The sequence below is a fragment of the Procambarus clarkii genome, chromosome 1 (assembly GCF_040958095.1).
Source record: "Procambarus clarkii isolate CNS0578487 chromosome 1, FALCON_Pclarkii_2.0, whole genome shotgun sequence".
Taxonomy (NCBI): Eukaryota; Metazoa; Arthropoda; class Malacostraca; order Decapoda; family Cambaridae; genus Procambarus; species Procambarus clarkii.
This window is the reverse complement of record NC_091150.1, coordinates 57745027-57764942: the sequence shown is the minus strand read 5'-3', so window position 1 is coordinate 57764942 and position 19916 is coordinate 57745027. Positions and strand designations below refer to the sequence as shown.

General features: G+C 49.7%; 1 protein-coding gene across 2 annotated transcripts in view; it reads right to left on the bottom strand.

Annotated features, from left to right (window-relative positions):
* Positions 1 to 19916, bottom strand: part of LOC123751601 (polycystin-2-like) — a 131389-nt gene that overhangs the window by 97632 nt on the left and 13841 nt on the right. Inside the window, exon 1 of one of the 2 annotated variants that reach the window (XM_069312336.1) lies at positions 8825 to 8877. The exons of the other annotated variant lie outside the window; for it this stretch is intronic. The gene's annotated coding sequence lies outside the window, so the exon portion shown is untranslated. Of the gene's footprint in view, positions 1 to 8824; positions 8878 to 19916 lie in introns of those variants that run through there. 2 annotated transcript variants of the gene reach the window in all.

Sequence of the window (19916 nt, the reverse complement as noted above, 5' to 3'; positions counted from 1 at the left end):
GGAAGGAGGACGGCCACGAGGAAACACAACATTTAAGAGTACGTAGCTTGTTACCAGTAACAGACAACCAAGAAGCCTGCCAACGGGTAAAGACTGAGGAATGGATAACCGGGTAAAAGTCGGAATACGGAATGCCTTTACGAGAGATGGGACAAGAGCGGACAGCTTCCTTAGCGGCAGCATCCGCACGCTCATTTAAAGACACGCCAATATGGCTGGGAACCCAACAAAACTCAACCGACTTAAATTTACTGTGAACGAGAAACAGCCAATGCTGGATCTCGACAACTACCGGAGGAACTGGATTAAAGCACCCGAGAGCCATGAGGGCACTACGAGAGTCAACAACAACCACAAAGGAAGACTGACAACGAGAAAGCAGGAGACGAAGAGCATAGAGAATAGCATAAAGTTCCGCTGTAAAGATGCTAGTCTCCGGAGGCAAGCGACACATATAAGTGCGATCAGGAAAAACAACAGAGTAGCCAACACCGTCCGCTGACTTAGACCCATCGGTGAAGACAGAAACGGAGCGGGAGTGAGAAGAAAAGTGCTCGAGGAAAAGGCGTTTTAGAACTGTAGGAGGGGTAAAAGCTTTAGTGATACGAGTCAAGGATGTACAAAACCGCGGAAGAGGGACCCTCCACGGGGGCAAAGAAGGAACAACACGAGGAGAAACATCAGAAATACGAACGGAAAGAGAATCCTGCAGGCGAGATAACCGGACAGAAAGAGGGAGGTGGTGAAGAGGAACAGGAACCGCAGGAGGGGTAAAAGTTAAAGCACGACAGAGACGAGAGGAAGGATGTTGCAAGGGCCGCGCAAGATAGCGAAGACAGTAGCGATCACGGCGGTCCTGGAGAGACAGGAAGCCAGTGTCAACATACAAGCTAAGGACGGGAGTCGAACGAAAGGCACCAGAACTGAGGCGCAACCCAGTATGGTGCAAAGCATCAAGACGGCGAAGAGTAGAAGGAGAAGCAGACGAGTAAGCAGGGCAACCATAATCGAGCTTAGACAGGACGAGAGAGGAATGTAAAGCAAGGAGAGTGCGCCTATCTGCCCCCCAAGAAGTATGGGACAAGACCTGAAGGAGGGTAAGGGACTTAGAGCACTCAACACGGAGGTAAGAGATATGGGGAGACCAAGACAAACGAGTGTCAAGGAATAACCCCAAAAGCTTCGCGGAATCTTTGTATTCAAGGGGATGACCATAAAGTGACAAAGAGGGACGAAGAACAACCCGTTTCCGCGTAAAAGTCATGGCACAAGTCTTAGAAGTAGAGAACTTGAAGCCATGACCTGTGGCCCAAGACGACACGGCATCAATCGCAAGTTGAAGCCGGCGTTGAAGGAGAGGCGAATCATCACCCTGACAACAAAGGGTAAGATCATCGACATAGAGAGCGGAGAAGACACCAGAAGGAAGAGAGGAAAGAAGACCATTGAGGGCAACCAGAAAAAGAGTAGTGCTCAGAACACTACCCTGGGGCACACCTTCGTATTGCTGAAAAGGGGGAGAGAGAGCGGTACCAAGGCGCACCCGAAAGGAACGACGAGAGAGGAAGCTGCGGAGAAAGAGAGGGAGATGACCACGAAGGCCAAAAGAATGAAGTTGAGATAGGATATGATAACGCCAAGTGGTGTCGTAAGCCTTTTCTAGGTCAAAAAGGACGGCAACAACGGAGGTCTTCGCAGCAAAAGCAGTACGTTTATAGACCTCCAAGTTCACCAGGACATCTGTCGTGCTGCGGCACTTGCGGAAACCAAATTGAGAAGGGGAGAGGAGGTGATGGTGTTCCAGGAACCACATCAGACGAACGTTAACCATACGTTCAAAGAGTTTGCAGACACAACTTGTGAGAGCAATAGGGCGAAAGTCCTTAGGGGAAGTACCCAGAGACCCTGGTTTGCGAACAGGGAGGACAACGGCATCGAGCCAGTCCTCAGGGACTGACGACGACTCCCAGATCCGATTATACAGACTCAGTAAATACTGAGACGTGCTCGGAGGGAGATGGCGAAGCATCTCATAATGAATACCATCGGAGCCCGCCGCCGTAGAACCGCAGAGGGCCAGGGCAGAACGAAGTTCAGAGAGAGAGAAGGGATCATTATAGGGAAGCTGAAGATGAGTGCAGAAATCTAAAGGACGAGACTCAAGGACAGGTTTACGAAGAAGGAAAGATTGGGGAAGATGAAGACCAGAGCTAACAGAAGAAAAGAGGGAACCCAGTTCGGAAGCGACCTGCAACGGGTCCGCCACAAGAGTATCATGGAGGTGAAGGACCGGTGAAACATCGGGAACGAACTTACCCGCTATCTTGCGGATACGCTTCCAGATCTGGGCCAGAGGGGTTTCGGACGTAATTGTCGAGACATAAGATGCCCAACATTCACGTTTAGCCGTACGGATGGCCCTACGGGCCACCGCACTCGCTTTCCGAAAGAAAAGAAAAGAATCGGTCGTCTGCCTACGGCGGTGCTTCTTCCAGGCTGCACGCTTACAGCGGACAGCCCGAGCACAGTCCGCATTCCACCAGGGAACGCACCTCCGTGGACCCCGAGAGGAAGAGCGAGGAATAGAGCGGAGGGCAGCGTCGAAGACAGTGTCATGAAAAAGGAGGAGAGCGCGAGAGAGGGGCAGAAGGGAGAGGTCAGAGAGAGTAGCACTGAGGGAAAACAGGGTCCAGTCCGCCTTAGCAAACTGCCACCTAGGGAAAGAGAGGGAAGGGCGAAAAGAGAAAAAGGAAACAAGGATGGGGAAATGATCACTTCCATGGAGGTCATCAAGAACCTGCCATGTGAAATCTAAGTAAAGAGAAGAAGAGCAGAGAGAAAGATCAAGACAAGAAAGGGTGCGAGTTCGAGAGTCCAAATGAGTGGGCTCACCAGAATTCAGAAGAGACAGGGAAGAAGAGAGGAGAAACGGCTCAAGGAGGCGACCCCGGGTATTCGTCAGAACGTCACCCCAAAGAGAATGACGACAATTGAAGTCACCCAGCAGGAGCACAGGCTCCGGCAAGGAGTCTAGGAGGTGTTTCAAATCAGGAAGAGAGAGCGGGACACTCGGGGGGAGATAAATGGAACAAACTGTGTACCATTTCCCCACAAAGATACGAGCAGCAGAACAATGGAGAGGCGAAGGAAAAAGTAAAGGAACAAAGGGAACATCAGCCCGAATCAAGAGAGCAGAAGAATTAGAAGCCCCAGCAATGGCTGGGGGGGGGGGGAGAGAAAGGAATAGCCACGAAAACGACCAGGACGAGCACCAAGCATCGGCTCCTGGAGACAGACACAAAGGGGCGAAAACCGCGAAACCAGAAGTTGGAGTTCGAGGAAATTGGCGTAATAACCTCGAACGTTCCATTGAAGAATGGACAACGACGAGAAGAGAAAGGACAAAAACAGAGAACAAGGAAGAAACAAAGGCGAAAGACCAACAGAGCACGTTAAAGAATATCAGGGTCGGGATCAGGGTCAGCAAAGTCAGGGTTAGGGGGCATGGGTAAACTGAGCAAAGACGGAGGGAAGGAAACGGGAGAACAGATCAGAGGTGGGCGGGCAGGGTCCGGAGGAGGAGGAGGAGGAGGAGACAACGGAGAGGAGCAGTCAAGGACAGCAGCAGGAAGAGGGGGAGTAGAAAGAGAGGAGCGCACCCCAGCAAGAGCAGCAACCGAAAGGGAAGCAGGGGCCAAAGAAACCTCCATAGCAGGAACAGGGGGCGCAAGCACCGAAACGGGAGCGGAAGGAGCAACAGAGCCAGAAGGAGGAGCTGAGGAAGAAAGCGAAGCCTTCTTACCCGCCGGGGAAGAGGAAGGAGAGGAGCCAGGCTTACGCTTCTGACTTAAAGAGACCGGTGTCCCAGCAACTACGTACCGGGCAACGGATTCCAGTGTCTCAACAGGAGAAGCCGAACGAGAGCACACACGACGGCCGTTAGGAGAGCGATGGACATCCGCCCGCACCGACAGGCGGCGGGGAGAGCCGATAGATGGAGGAAGAGGATGGGAAGGAGGATCGGAGGGGGACGAGGAAGGAGACACAGAAGACACGACAGACCGGGTAGAAGGAAGGGGAACCCCAGACAGAGGACCAGGAGGAGGATCCTTCGGGAGAGAACCCAAAGGGACAGAGGAGGGGGCAGTGGGCGCACCAGGGTCCAAGGCCTGGAAACGGTTGTGAGTCTGAGGAAGGCGGGAAGGATGAGGAGAGGAAGAGCGCAACACGCGAGCATAAGAGACATTAGCATAAGGCGGGAGCCGGCGAACCTGCCGCCTCGCCTCAGGAAAAGATAAACGCTCCCGGTGCTTCAAGTTGAGGACGGCTGCCTCAAGCTTGTAATGGACACACGCACGGGAGAAGGTAGGATGGGCCTCACCGCAGTTGAGGCAACGAGCCTGGGGAGAAGCGCACTCCGACTTAGAGTGACCTTCGCCACCACACAAAGGACAGAGAGAGACAGTCCCGGAGCAGCGGAGGGCACCATGCCCAAACCTCCAGCACTTGTTGCAGAGCCGAGGAGAAGGAATGTACTCCTGGACAGAGCACCTGGCACCAGCAAGAATGACAGAGGGTGGAAGGGTCCTACCATCAAAGGTAATCTTCACAACCCGGAGGGGTTGACGGCGACTACCACGAGGGGGACGAGTAAACGTGTCCACCTGGAGAATAGAATGGCCCTGGGCAGCGAGGATATGTCGAATATCGTCGTGGCAGTCGCGTAGGTCCCGAACACCGGTCGCAACATGGGGCGGGAGCAAAATAGTGCCAACACTGGCATTCAACTGGACGTTCTTCGAGACCCGAACGGGGGTCTCGCCAAGGCAGGATAAGGCAGCCAAGCGGGAAGCAGCATCCTGAGAAGGAGCAGCAACGACACGCGTACCGAGACGAGTGGGGTTAAAAGTAATGGAGGCATCCACGGAATCAATGAGATGTCGATGAAGGGAGAAATCGTCAGGAGGCGCAGAATCAAGAGGGAGGAGATCAAAATATTTGGCCCACGAAGCGGGACCAAACAAGGCTTGATAGGTAGCAGAACTGGAAGGAATCGAGCGAGGGCGGCCGTGACGAGAACGGCGGTGAGAACCCCCAGAGAGAGAGGGGTTAAAAGGCGCAGTAGTAACAACTAGAGAAGGAGCCGCGCCAGGGGACGAGGTAGTCACCACTGGGGGCTTGGGGCTCGACCCAACCACAGAGGAGGGAGGGGAGCCAGGGGAAGGAGTCAGAGAGGCCAAAGGAGGAGCAAGGTCGGGGCCCAATGCAGCGGAGGCTACAGAGCCCGGTCTTCCAATACGGACCGACTCGGGGGCTTGGTCGCCCACCCCACGAGCCTGAAAAGGGAAGCCAGAAGCAGCCGAAACAGGGGTTATCATCTTGACGAAATTACGAATTCACTCACGAATGTGCCCCCACACCCACCATGGAGCCACAATTAGAGGCAGGACACCCAACAAGAAGCTATCGCCGATCTTGTCGGGGCCTCCTAGGGGTGCGCCGTGAGTATACGCCCCACAAACGCCACCTTAAGAAACCGACAGTCCGTCGAGATCGGGTTCAGTGACGAAGTGGGGATTGACAATAAAAGGTTCCCCTCGCTCTCGACGTCGGGTACTGCAGTTCTACGGGTGCAAGAGTATGCCTCCTCAAGCACCCGGGCGTCAAAGTAGAAGAAGTCCAAGGGAAGAACCAGAACGAGCAAAAGGTCGGCAGGAAACGGCAAGCAGATAGGAGAAGAGGGGGGAGAAAAACGAAACAGAAGGAAAAGGAAAAGATGCCCAGCAGAATTGGAGAGGACGGCAGCAGGAGCACAAGGCTAGAAAAGGACAGAGGACTGTCCCAAGGAGCATCACACTCCGGCAGCCGCCCACTAAGCCCCCAGACGGCGACAACGAGCTGAGCGGGGAGGGGGTCTTGAGAGACAAGTGTTAACATAGAATTAACAGGTGGTTACTTGTACTGTCATTTAACGTCTTAATCGTTACAATCTAAATGCAGGAGGCTGCACGAGTGGTTTTAGCAAGTTGTGATTATAGATTTATATTGCAAAGAGCTGTGAATAAGTTTGATTGTTTGAATAAGTTCAGTCTCGCGGCAATTGACAGGAGTCGTTGCTATACTCAGTTGTTGATAATTGCATTGAAAATGCCATTGAGAGAAATTAACGTAACGTAAAATCGTTGTTGTAGTAGTTTAGTACTTTGTTGAATAAACGTTGTTGATTGTTAGAGAACGGTCTTTATGTCAACCCTACAACATTTTTTTTTATTTTTTTTTATTTTTTTTTTTTTTACATGCAAGCATGCTTATAAGTACAATAAAAGGAAACAGTTACATCATAAAACAGAACAAAAAAACAAAGCACAAACGGGCAAAACTAAGGAACAAAAGTACTAAACACAATAACGCCGGCCGGAAGGGCCGATCACAAAACAACAATAATTACAAACAGAACACAATAATTAAGTGAAACACAGCAGAATACAAAACAGAAATAACACACCAAAACCTGAAACATAGAGAACAAGGCTACCAGCACCGCACACACACACGGAGAGGCACCAACATAAAAACAAAAAAGTAAATAATAAATAACTAACAATACAACAACATAATTATACAATAAACAAAAAGAAAAGCTCAACGGCAAAACTCGACAAAAAGCATAAACCCAGACGGGGTCACGCCAACAGCCTGAAGGGCACTCAACACCACACAAACAAGCGCACAAACAGCATCATACAACCATAGAACCACAAAGCATAACATAAGAACATGACACCCACAACCAGACACACACAAACCAAACCCCGGACCGCACAGGAACCGGACACATACACACAAGCCACACAAAAAACCCACAACCACAAACCGGAGCACGCAGGAACCGGGAAACAAACCCGCCCCACCCACTCATACACACCCGACCCGCACCCCACACCCATGCACACTAATGGAAACAACCCATAACACACAAAGGAATCACGAGTGAGGAACACATTCCTCAGAGACAAGACCATACGTCTCCGCATCCCAGGGATACCGTCGCTTGTAGGCCTCCCAAATCATATATTCCCTGACGGTAGGGGGACAATCCCCCTGCCGCCGCGGGCCCTTCATAAACTCGGGAACCACCAGATCAGGTGGAAACGGCCACTCCTTAAGCTCACTGACGCAAGTCGCATAACGAGGCTGGGGAGCGCAACCCACGTCCTTCGAGGTAGCAGACGACACCGCTGAAGCGTACGAGGGCTGCCGAGACGGCCGCGTCGCCGTACGCACAGGAGCAGGGGACAATTGACGAGATGGCAACTCCACCGAGACCGCAGGAGACACTAAAGAGACGGCCGGAGACGGAAGAGGCGTCGAGACCGCAGCCGATGAAACGGGGACCGAGGAAGGGGTTACAGAACCCCCAGAACGAGCAGTCTTTTTCAACACCATCACCAGGCCACCCCGCTCACCACGAACCTCGGCAGGGGGAACCACCCCCATGAAGAACCGTAGCCATCCGATGCAGGCGACACACCCGAAGCAGGAACCTCAGTCACCATATCTGCAGTGGAGGCCGAAACACTGGCACGGGCATCCTCAGGCAAATGCACCTCCGCCGTCACCGTAGTATGCAACATAACCTGAGCCACCCCTCCGTCGCCGGCAGATTCACAAGCGACGAAGTCGCCAACATCTGTCCATGCTGAAGACGAACGCCGAGAACGCTTAGGCTCGGGCCGCACATCATCCGACCCGGAGGCAGACTCCGAGACACGCGCAACACAAGCAGGACGAACCGATGCACGTTGCAGAACGGCAGCATCCTCAACCACATGGGGCACCAGGCCAGGCACAGGAGGAAGCGCCGAATTCACCCCAACACCCAGCACAGCCGGAACAGACGGCGAGGGTGCAGGGACAAGGTCAGACGCAGCAGAGGACGAACTGGAAGACGAGGGAATCGAGCAGCAGGCAGTCTGAAGAACCCCAGGGACACAAGTCGGTGCAGGACGATCACCCTGCGACGCCACCACCTCTTTAGGAGAGGCGACAACAACAGGGGGCACACCAGGCGGCGCAACAGGCGACACAGGAGGCACATCCGGGGCTGAAGAGACGGCCACATCCACTGAATCCTCCTCCACAGGAAGCGGCGGAAAATCCACCTCACTGAAGAGGTTCACGGGTGCAACGGCAGGCGCAGAACAGTCAGCAGCCTGATGGCCCAAGAGGCCACAACGATAACACATCCGAGGCTGGCGGGCGTAAAATACCCGAACGTTGTAGCCCATAAGCCGCACAGAGGACGGAATATCGTCCCGGAGCCTCATGCCCAGGGTGCGAATGTTGGTCCTCACACCCTTAAGTGGACTGGAAGACACCACGTTCACCCACACACTAATCACTGCGCCATACCGGCCGAAGTACCGCCGCAGCAGACTCTCTGGAAACTCCAACGGAGCCCCATGCACACTGACGTACGTGAGGGCACCACTCCGATCAGATAGTGACACAGTGCCCGCACCATCCGGCAGGGGAAATGTCCGCCCCTCGTAACGACGGAGAAACTCGCGATATGCCAATTCCTCGGTAAATTTCAATATCGCCCGACGAGCCGTCACCAGCTCGACACCATAAATGTCGATCACAGGGACATGAAGCACCTCACACACCAGCGCTATCTCTGGGTACCCAGCCCGGCCGGAAAATTCGAGGCCCACAGACTGAGTCCGCAGGACAGGGGGGAGGGGGACCCCCATCGTTAACTCCACGTCAGCACAGGCAGGCAGAGACACACCCGCCCTCAACCGGCCAAATTGGTAAATACCACCAACAGCCGGAGCGCCGATTCACCACGTCCTTCCCCTACCGAAGCTAGGGCTAGACTCTTGACAGTTACTTAACGTAATTAATCATTGTTGATCAATTAGTGTAATCTTCATTCTTTTGTTTGTGTCTTGAGAGACAAGTGTTAACATAGAATTAACAGGTGGTTACTTGTATTGTCATTTAACGTCTTAATCGTTACAATCTAAATGCAGGAGGCTGCACGAGTGGTTTTAGCAAGTTGTGATTATAGATTTATATTGCAAAGAGCTGTGAATAAGTTTGATTGTTTGAATAAGTTCAGTCTCGCGGCAATTGACAGGAGTCGTTGGTATACTCAGTTGTTGATAATTGCATTGAAAATGCCGTTGAGAGAAATTAACGTAACGTAAAATCGTTGTTGTAGTAGTTTAGTACTTTGTTGAATAAACGTTGTTGATTGTTAGAGAACGGTCTTTATTTCAACCCTACAACATAATTGTTCTCACATTTATTACTACAATAATTCATGTGAATTTTTATCTGATGGCCTTGCTTCTGGGAATTAGAAACCTGATTCATAGCGCCACTCTCATTACTAATACTGAAGTGAGAACCTATGGGTTACCCTTACGAGTACTACGGCATATAAGGATCCCGACGACTCAGTGCATAAGGACTTTAACATCTTTGAGGTCCTGGCGGTTGCTCCCGCCTCTATAAGGTCAATCCAATAAAGAAATATCTCACATTCACCAAGACATCAGTCAAGCTGCAACACTTACGAAAGCCAAATTGAGAAGGGGGGAGGTGGTGATAGTGTTCCAAGAGCCACATCAGACGGACACTGACCATACGTTCAAAGAGTTTGCATTAGCAACTCACGAGGGCAATGGGAGGGATGTCCTTAGGGGATGTCCCTAAAGAACTTGATTTCCGAATACGAAGGACAACCGCTTCAAGCCAGTCCTCAGGGACTGACGACGACTCTCAGATATGGTTATAAATATTCAGTAAATACTGAAACGCACATGAAGGGCAATGGTGAAGCATCTCATAATGAATGTCATCTGAACCCACTGCCATAGAACCACAGAGGGTCAGGGCAGACTGGAGTTCTGAGAGAGAGAGAGAGAGAGAGAGAGAGAGAGAGAGAGAGAGAGAGAGAGAGAGAGAGAGAGAGAGAGAGAGAGAGAGAGAGAGAGAGAGAGAGAGAGAGAGAGAGAGAGAGAGAAAGAGAAAAGGGATTATTATAGGAAAGCTGGAGATGCGTGCAAAAATCTATGGGACAATATTCAAGAAGGGGCTTATGAAGAAGGAAGAATTGAGGAAGATGAGAACCGGAGCTAACTGTCGAAAAGTGGGATCGCAGTTCAGTCGCGACCGACACTGGATCCTCCACAAGAGAGCCACGGAGGTGAAAGACTGGTGAGACATCTGGAACACGCGTACCCACTATCCTACGGATTTTTTTCCAGATCCGGGGCAGAGGAGTGTCACTCGTATTGGTGGAAACATAAGATTTCCAACTCTGACGTTTAGCCATATGGATGGCCCTACAAGCCACCAAACTTGCCTTCCAAAAGAAAAAAGAAAAGAAAAGAAGCAGCCGTCTGTCGGCGTCTATTTTTCTTCCAGGCTGCACTCTTACAGCAGACAACTCGAGCACAGTCTGCTTTCCACGTGCCCCGGGAGGTAGAACGAGGAACAGAGCGGGAGGCAGCATCTAATATGGCGTCATGAAAAAGGAGGAGGGTTCGAGGGAGAGGCAGATCAGAGTTGGAAAGAATAACATAAAGAGTTAAGAGATTCTAGTCAGCCTTGGCAAACTGCCACCAAGGGAAGGAGAGGGGAGGGCGAGAAGCGGTGACAAGAATAGGGAAATGGTCACTGTTATGGAGGTCGTCAAGAACATGCCAAGTGAACTCTAAATAAGCGGAAGACGAGCAGAGTGAAAGGTCAAGACAGGAGAGGGTGTGAGTCAACATGAGTGGGTTCACCAGAATTCAGAAAAGACAAAGAAGAGGAGAGGACAAATGGTTTGAGAAGGTGTTTCCGGGTTTTTGTCAGAACATCGCCCAAGAGGGTATGCCGACAGTTAAAATCACCTAAAACGAGCACAGGCTCAGGTAAGGAGTCCAATAGGTGTTTAAGATCAGGAAAAGAAAGTGGGACATTTGAGGGGAGATAAATTGAACAGATTATATCATTTACTCACAAAGTTACGAGCGCAGAACACTGAATGTGCGATTGAAAAAGTAAGAGGAACGAAGGGATTATCAGTACAAATCAAGAGAGCAGTAGAGTTATGGGCCTCCAGCAAAAGCTGGAGGGAATGAGAGAAAGGAATATCTGTGGAAGTGACCAGGACATGCGCCAAGCATCAGCTCCTGGAGACAGACACAAAGTGGTAAAAATTGTGTTATCAGAAGTCGGAGTTCGTGGAAGTTGGCATACAATCCACGAATATTTTATTGAAGAATAGATATTATCAAAAATAGAGGAAACAGAAACAGAGAACAAGGGAGAAACAAAGGCAAAGAAGAACACAGTATACTAAGAATTATAAGATCAGAATCAGTGAAATCGGAGTTACAGGAGGTAAATCTAGCAAGGACAATGGAGTCGAGGGATTGGTAGGATGAACCAGAGGCGGACTGAGTCTGGATTGAGAGGAGGCATGGGAGAGGGACGGTCAAGAGAATCAGGGGGAAGGGGGGGAGGGACTCCCTTGGGAGTGCACTTCATCAAGGGCAACATCCGAGAGCAAATCGAGGACCAAGGGAACCTTCATAGTTGGGACAGGGGACTCAACCACTGAAATGGGAGGGGATACAGGAATAGAGTCTGAGTTGGAAGGTGAGGAAGAGAGCGATGCCTTCTTAACCACTGTGGAGGAAGGAGATGTGCCAGGTATACGTTTCTGATGTAAAGAGACAGGAGTACCAGCAGCAATGTAATGGGCGACAGCCTGTACAGTCTCAACAGGAGAAGGAGAATGGGAATGGTAAACTCCCATTGATTGCTGATTGCTGGGTAGAGGATGGCCAACGGCCTGGAAGGACAGGCGGTGTGGAGGGCCAATAGACAGAGGTGAGGCCCGAGAAGGGAAATAGAGCACAGGAGGCAGGGAAGACTGGGAATGAAGGAAGGAAATACCAGCCGGAGAACTAGAAGAAGATCCTCTGGCTCAGAACACAAAAGAGCAGGTGTCGTAGTGGTGGAGGTGTCCAGGTCTAAGCCCTGCAAACGGTTGTGCGAAACTAAGAAAGTGGAAGAGGGCGATGACAAGTGGAATGAAACACACAACATAAGACATACCAGAGAAAAAGGGAAGAAGGCATACTTGGTGTCTCGCCTCAGGAAAAGGTAAATGATCGTGCTGTTTCAAATTGATGATAGCTTTCTCAAATTTGTAGTGCACACATGTGCAGGAGAAGGCAGGATGGGCGTCACTGCAATTGATGCAGTGAGCTTGGGAAGAAGAGCACTCTGTCTAAGAGTGACCTGAGTCTCCACACGAGACACCTCACTTGTGCACCGGCAGGGATCATGGCCAAATCTCCAGCACCTGCTGCAGAGGCGAGGAGAGGGAATGAATGTACTCCTAAACGGAGCATCTGGCACAACCTAGAATCAGTAAACTGTGGTGGTCGTCGTCAGCTAAGAGGCTGACGACGACCACCACAAGGGGGTCAAGTAAACGTCTTGGCAGTCTTTCAGTTCATTGTCATCAGTCGCAAAAGCGGGAGAATAACTTCCAATAGCTTGAAATGTATTAGAACCAGAAGGAATTGTGCGCATGCGAGTGTGGAGGTAACGGCGCCGAGCACCTCCAGTAAGAGGTGGGGAGGTTGTTTAGGTGCAGTTGTTAAATGAGATTGTGTGTAACCTTGATTGGGCTTCGGAGAAGCTTTGAGATCCAAGTGAGGGCAGTAGCACTCAAGGTTGCATTTCTTTTAACCATGTCGTGGCACAGTTGATTAAGGCGCAGCTGGGAACATCTAGTGTATAAGTTCGAACACTCATCATGGCCCTTGTGGATTTACTAATATAATATATCACTCTATTATGATTTCTGTGTGAATTGTAGTGCAAATAATTAGACTTTGTTTAATTCTAGTAAGCTGCTATGGTTTAGTATAGCATATAATCAGGCCTAAGAGAGATATCAATATTAGACACTGTAAAATATTAAAAATTTTGTACGTTGTATTTGAATGTGTTGTAAGGTTATGTCAAGAATGTTTGTTTTTTTTTTTTTGCTTTAACAAAACATCGTCATAAGTTTTGTTAAAGCCTGTTGGGTCAGCCTGATGAACATCAGTCACATGTAACATCATTAAAGTAAAAAAGAGCCAAATTTTTAGAACAAAATGTTCGAGCCCAGCAGTAGGATAGAGACATGACGTTTGGGTACCTTTATTTTCGTCAGATGTCTGTTTACCTAGCAGTAAATCCTGGAGAAGGTCAGTAGTTGGAATATGGGAAACTAGATAAGTCTAACACGCTTCCTGTCCAGACATTGGGAAACCATTGGGAATGTAAAGAGAAGAGCATGATCCTATCAGCTCCCCAAGAAATATGGGACAAGACATAAAGTAAGTTAAGAGCCTTAGAGAATTCAACTCGGTGGTAAGAGATATGGGACGACCAAGATAAACGAGTGTCAATGATTAGCCCCAAAAACAAAGCAGAATCTTTGTTCAAAAGGGGATGACCATAAAGCAACAGAGGGGGACGATGAACGAAATGCTTCTGAGTAAAATTCATAGCACATGTTTTAGTTGTAGAGAATTTGAAGCCATGATTGGTGGCCCAAGACGGCACGGCATCAATCGCAAGTTGAAGCAGCCGTTGGATGAAAGGTGAATCGTCACCTCGACACACGAGGGTAAGATCGTCGACATAGAGAGTGGAGAAGCCAGAAGGAAGGGAGGAAAGAAGACCATTGAGGGCAACCAGGAAAAGAGTAGTGCTCAGAACACTACTTTGAGGTACACCTTCGTATTGGCACAGAATATGGTATCTCCCTGTGTGTCGTATGCCTATTCCAGGTCAAAAAGGACAGTAACAACGGGGGTCTTCGCAGCAAAGGTAGTACGAATATAGACCTCCAAGTACATCAAGACATCAGTCGTGCTCCTGCACTTGCAAAAAAGAAATTGAGAAGGGGAGAGGTGGTGATAGTGTTCCAAGAACTACATCAGATGGATATTGACCACACGTTCAAAGAGTGTTGCAAAGAACGTATTGACCATATGTTGAGAACGCAACTCGTGATAGCAGTGGAGTGGAAGTCCTTAAGGGATGTTCCCTAGAGATCCAGGTTTCCGAAAAGGAAGGACAACCACATCAAGCCAGTCCTATTAGGGGCTGGCAATGACTCCCAGATACGGTTCTACAGATTCAATAAATACTGGGACGCGCATGGAGGGAGATGGCGAAGCATCTTATAATGAATGTCATCTGAGCCCACTGCCATAGAACCACAGAGGGCCAGAGTAGACTGAAGTTCGAAGAGAAAGAAGGGATCGTTATAGAAACGTCAGAGATGAATGCGGAAATCTAAGAGATGAGAGTCAAGAACGGGCTTACGAAGAAGGAAGGATTGAGGAAGATGAGAACCAGAGCTAACAGTTGAAAAGGGTGAACCCAGTTCGGCCACGACCATCACTGGATCCGCCACAAGAGTACCATGGAGATGAAGGACTGATGAGACATCTGAAACAAACTTACCCACTATTTTGCAAATTTTCCTCCAGATCTGCGGCAGAGGAGTATCAGACGTAATGGTGGAAACAAAAGATTTCTAACTCTCACGTTTAGCTGTACGGATGGTCCTACGGGCCACCGCACTCACTTTCCGAAATAAAATAAAAGAATCAGCCGTCTGCCGGCGTCGGTGTTTCTTCCAGGTTGCACGCTTACAGTGGACTGCCCCAAACACAGTCTGCATTCCACCAGGAAACGCACTTCACATGCCCCGGGAGGTAGAGCGAGGAATAGAGAGGAATAGAGAGGAGGAGAGCATTGTATATGGTGCCATGAAAAGGGAGGAGGCCTCGAGGGAGAGGCAGAGCAGAGAGGTCAGAAAGAGTAGCATGGAGGGTGAATAGATTACAGTCAGCCTTGGCAATCTGCCACCTATGGAAGGAGAGGGAGAGGGGAGTGGAGGGTGAAAAGAGAAAAAAGCTGACAAGGATGGGGAAATGGTCCACATAAGTGGGTTCACCAGAATTCAGAAGAGACAGGGAAGAAGAGAGGACAAATGGTTTAAGAAAGTGACCCTGGGTGTTTGTCAGAGCATCACCCCAGGGGGTATGCTGACAGTTGAAATCACCCAACAGGAGCACAGGCTCTGGTAAGGAGTCCAACAGGTGCATAAAATCGGGAAGAGAAAGTGGGACATTTAGGGGGAGGTAAATGAAACAGACTGTATACCATTTACCCACAAACATACAGGCCATAGAACATTGGATAGGCGACACAAAAAGTAGGGAGGACTAAGGGAATATCAGTACGAATCAAGAGAGCAGTAGAGTTATGGGGCCCAGCAAAAGCTGGAGGGGGGGGGGGGAGAAAGGCATAACCCAAAAAGTGACCAGGATGAACATCAAGCATCGGCTCTTGGAGACATATACAAAGCCGAAAGCGGTGAAAACTGTGTTATCAGAAGTTGGCTAGAAATCCATGGATATTCCATTGAAGGATAAAAAAATTCAAAAGTAGAGAGAGAACAATGAAGAGGCAAAGGAAAAGAAGAACACAGTATACTAAATAAGATCAGGATCAAGATCTATGAAATCAGGGTTAGGGGGGCATGGGTAAATTTAGCAATGACGAGGGAGTCAAGGGAGTAGGATGACGGACCAGAGGCAGATGGACAGGGTCCGGAGCTGAAGGAGGTAATCGAGAGGGGCGGTCAAGGAAGTCAGGGGGAGTGGTGGCAGAAACAGAAAAGCGCATTTCAGCAAGGGCAGCAACCGAGAGAGAGAATCGAGGGCGAAAGGAACCTCCATAGCCGGGACAGGGGGGCTCGACCACCAAAATGGGAGGGAATACAGTGATAGAGTCGGAGTCAGAGGGCGCGGAAGAAAGCAACGCCTTCTTACCTACCAGGAAGGAATAAGGAGAGGAGTCAGGCTTACGTTTGTGACTTAAAGAGACAGGTGTGCCAGCAACAACGTACTGGGCGACAGTTTCCATAGTCTCAACAGGAGAAGGGAGAATGGGAGCAATCAACATGAAGATTGCGGGGAAAAAGGATGGACAACAGCCTGGATAGACTGGCAGTGTGGAGGGCCAAGAGACAGGAGGGGTAGAGCTTTGAAGAAGGATCGGAGGGGAGACTGGAAAGAAGACACAGGAGACATGGCAGACAGGGAAGGAAGGAGAAAAACACCAGATGGAGAACCAGGAGTAGGACCTCTTGGTTCAGAGTGTAAAGGAGCATGGGGAGAAGTCGGTGGGCATGTCCGGATCCAAGGCCTGGAAACGGTTGTGAGACTGAGAATGGAGGGAAGGGCGAGGAAAGGTGGAACGCAACTCACGAGCATAAGATATGCTAGCGAAAGAGGACAGATGGCAGACTTTGCGTCTCGTCTCAGGAAAAAAATATTGATTGCAGTGCTTCAAATTGAGGATGGCTTCCTCAAATCTGTAGTGTATATATGCACGGGAGAAGGTAGGATGGGCGTCACAACAATTAACACAGTGAGCCCGGGAAGAAGAGCACTGTCTTAGAGTGACCCAAGTCCCCACACATGGGGCATAGAGACTTGTGCATAGAGACACTGAACTTGTGCATTTGAGGGTATCATGCCCAAATTTCCAGCACTTATTGCTAAGTCTAGGAGAGGGAATGTACTCCTGAACGGAGCATCTGGCACCAGCAAGAATTAAAGAGAGCTGAAGGGTCCTACTATCAAAAGTGATCTTCGCAACCCGAAGAGGCTGATGACTACAACCACGAGGGGGTCGAGTGAACGTATCAACCTGGAGGACAGAATGTGCTTAAGCGTCAAGGATATGATTAATATCCTCGTGGCAGTTTTTCAGGTCCCTAACGCCAGTCGCAACATGGTGCGGGAGGATAACAGTGTCAATACTGGCATTTAACCGGGCATTTTTGGAGACCCAAACAGGGGTCTCCCCAATGCTGGACAATGCGACTAAGCGGGCAGCTGCATCCTGAGAAGGAACAGCAACAACACATGTACCAAAACGAGCGGGGTTAAAAGTAACAGAGGTGTCCACCGAATCAATGAGGTGTTTATGGAGGAAGAAATCGTCAGGATGTGTAGAATAAAGATGGTTGTGATCAAAGTATTTAGTCCCTGTAGCAAGACCAAACAAGGCGTGGAACGTATTACTGCTGGAAGGAATCGTGCAGTGCGTCTGGGGGGGGGGGGGTCGGCGCCAAGCACCCCCAGTGAGAGGGGAAGTAAAAGATGTAGTTGTCACAATGAGAGAATTAGCTGCTCTAGGTAATGAGGTGATCACCACTGGGGGCTTTCGACTGAACCCTACCACAGTGGAGGGAGGAGAGCAGAAGGGGGGGTAGGGGCTAGTTGGGAGGGTCAAAAGAGTAGCTTGGTCTGGGCCCAATGTAGCAGGGGCTACAGAGCACAGTCTTCCAACACAGTCTGACTCGGGGGCTTGGTCGCCCACCACACGAACCTGGGAAGTTATGAGGATCATTCAGAAGCATAGAAACGAGTAGGTAATAATTTCATTCACGAATAAGCCCCATACCTACCATGGAACGACAATTAGATAGGACACTCAACAAGATGCCCCCCTCCTCCAGGGGTGTATTGTATGTATACGCCCGGCAATCACCACCTTAAGAAACGTCAGCCCGTCGAGATCGGGTTCAGTATTCAGGGCAGCAATGTACGTGTTATCAGTGTGGGCTGCTGGGTCACTTGGAAGAGGTATATTCAGGGGAACGACTGACATGGTGACGGCTGGAGGTGCGCACAGCATCTCTCGTACAAACATTCATGAACCCTTTGAGGGTTTTAAGAAACCACTGTTACATGGCACACATTTAGGTCAAGATGGTCACCCGGTCTTAGAGGAGGAGCCAGAGGGAATTTTCCAAGACAATATACAGTACAGTAAAGCAAACAAATTAGAGGCGCAACACCGTCATCATACAGACATAAACAGAGACCATCCCGGCCCCATGCGGCCTCATTATCAACATCAACCGCTCAACCAAGGTAGGACGAGTTCTGGTTTGCAAACTTTCATCATTGCCTTTGATGACGAAGATAGGAGTGTTTTCGGAAATAGCAGGGCACAAAGTATCCTATATAATGCCATTCCCAATATATTTAACATCAAAGTGCACCATATAAGACCTAACAAACAAAGGAACTTAATCACATTGGACCACAAACACAGCGGGGGCCTCGTAGCCTGGTGGATAGCGCGCAGGACTCGTAATTCTGTGGCGCGGGTTCGATTCCCGCACGAGGCAGAAACAAATGGGCAAAGTTTCTTTCACCCTAAGTGCCCCTGTTACCTAGCAGTAAATAGGTACCTGGGAGTTAGTCAGCTGTCACGGGCTGCTTCCTGGGGTGTGTGTGTGTGTGGTGTGAAAAAAAAAAAAAAAAAAAAAAAGTAGTTAGTAAACAGTTGATTGACAGTTGAGAGGTGGGCCGAAAGAGCAAAGCTCAACCCCCGCAAAAACACAACTAGTAAACACAGCGAGGAACTAGAGCTTTCAGACGTTACTGACATCTGTGGATACAAAATCAAATGTTACAAACCGCTAGGTGACCGATTGGTGAAATATGTAATCTGACATGTTGTAAGAGAATGGTCTCTCAAGATTCTCCCACAGCTGACTTGAATGGCTCATTGCAGTGCACAGTGCACCGATCTTGTGCACAAGCCCTATCTCTGTTAACCCTGGATAATAAACTGGCATGTTGGGTATCTACAGAATGCACACCTAACCAGGAATACGTTTATAATACGGAGGCCGCCGTATGTCCAGGCAGGAAGTAGATACAGGGAAGTTAAGTATACTTGCCACAAAGGGTCAATGAGTACATTGGCCAGTGCAAAGCGTGATAGAGAGGGGAGACGCCTGCGAGACGACGGATTCTGACCCCTGAGGTCAACCTCAACCGGTGCGATGGAGAATAACAGCTGTGACGTGATCGTGATGTGTTCATGACATCACCTCCACCTCATCACCACCATATTGACTGATCAGGGAACAGTCAATATGATTGGTTCCCGCTCATTTGCTCCAATGCTATTGGTCAAATTGTAACATTTTGTGTTGTGTCCCACGAGATGCCCAGCAGCCTCTTGCAGAGCATTCTCGTGAGGAAGCCCTTACACAGAGGACATGTCCTGTTCTGTCTATCGGCCAATAGACTGAACACCATCCATTCCTCACTGTCAAGTTAAACTCAGCGTCTTTTTGATATACCAACACTCGCTCAGATTCACAATTGTGAATATATTGTTCAGAAGCCTATAGTGACAAAATCACCAGAGTGAAACAGACTGGTATCAGGTAACCCCTGGTGACAAGTGGAGATCGTTGTGAGTGACCTAGACTGAACTAAGGCAGTGCCGCCGCCTAAGTAATCTGTGTGTGACTTTTACCACAGTGTACCTGTACCACAGTGTACAGTGTAGTGCATGGTACCATATAACCTGCAGCAGCCAGCTGCCACTCTGTCCCAATCGTGTAGCCTCGAGCTGCCCGCCGCCGCCCTCACTGTACCACATGACGTCACCACCCTTACTCACCGCCAGTGCCAGAGTGTGTGCGTGTGTCGGTTATACATACAGCACGCCCTCCTGCGAGTACCCCCGTGTCAAGTACGGTTTGTGGGAAAACCTGTCGTCAATGATCTCACTTCAGAACAAGGCAACCAGATATCAGGCCACCTATGAGGGCTTGCATAAATGGGCCTGAGTGAGTGAGTTAATAAGAGAGGTACCCCCATCTGTAAGTACAAGATCTTGTCATTGTTTTATTGTGTCTGTCTGTGTTGATCTGAGGGATCAACCACAGTTCTTACCTACTCATTCCTGACACAGGTTATAGGTGAAAACACCCGACGGTGTATGCGTGTTTA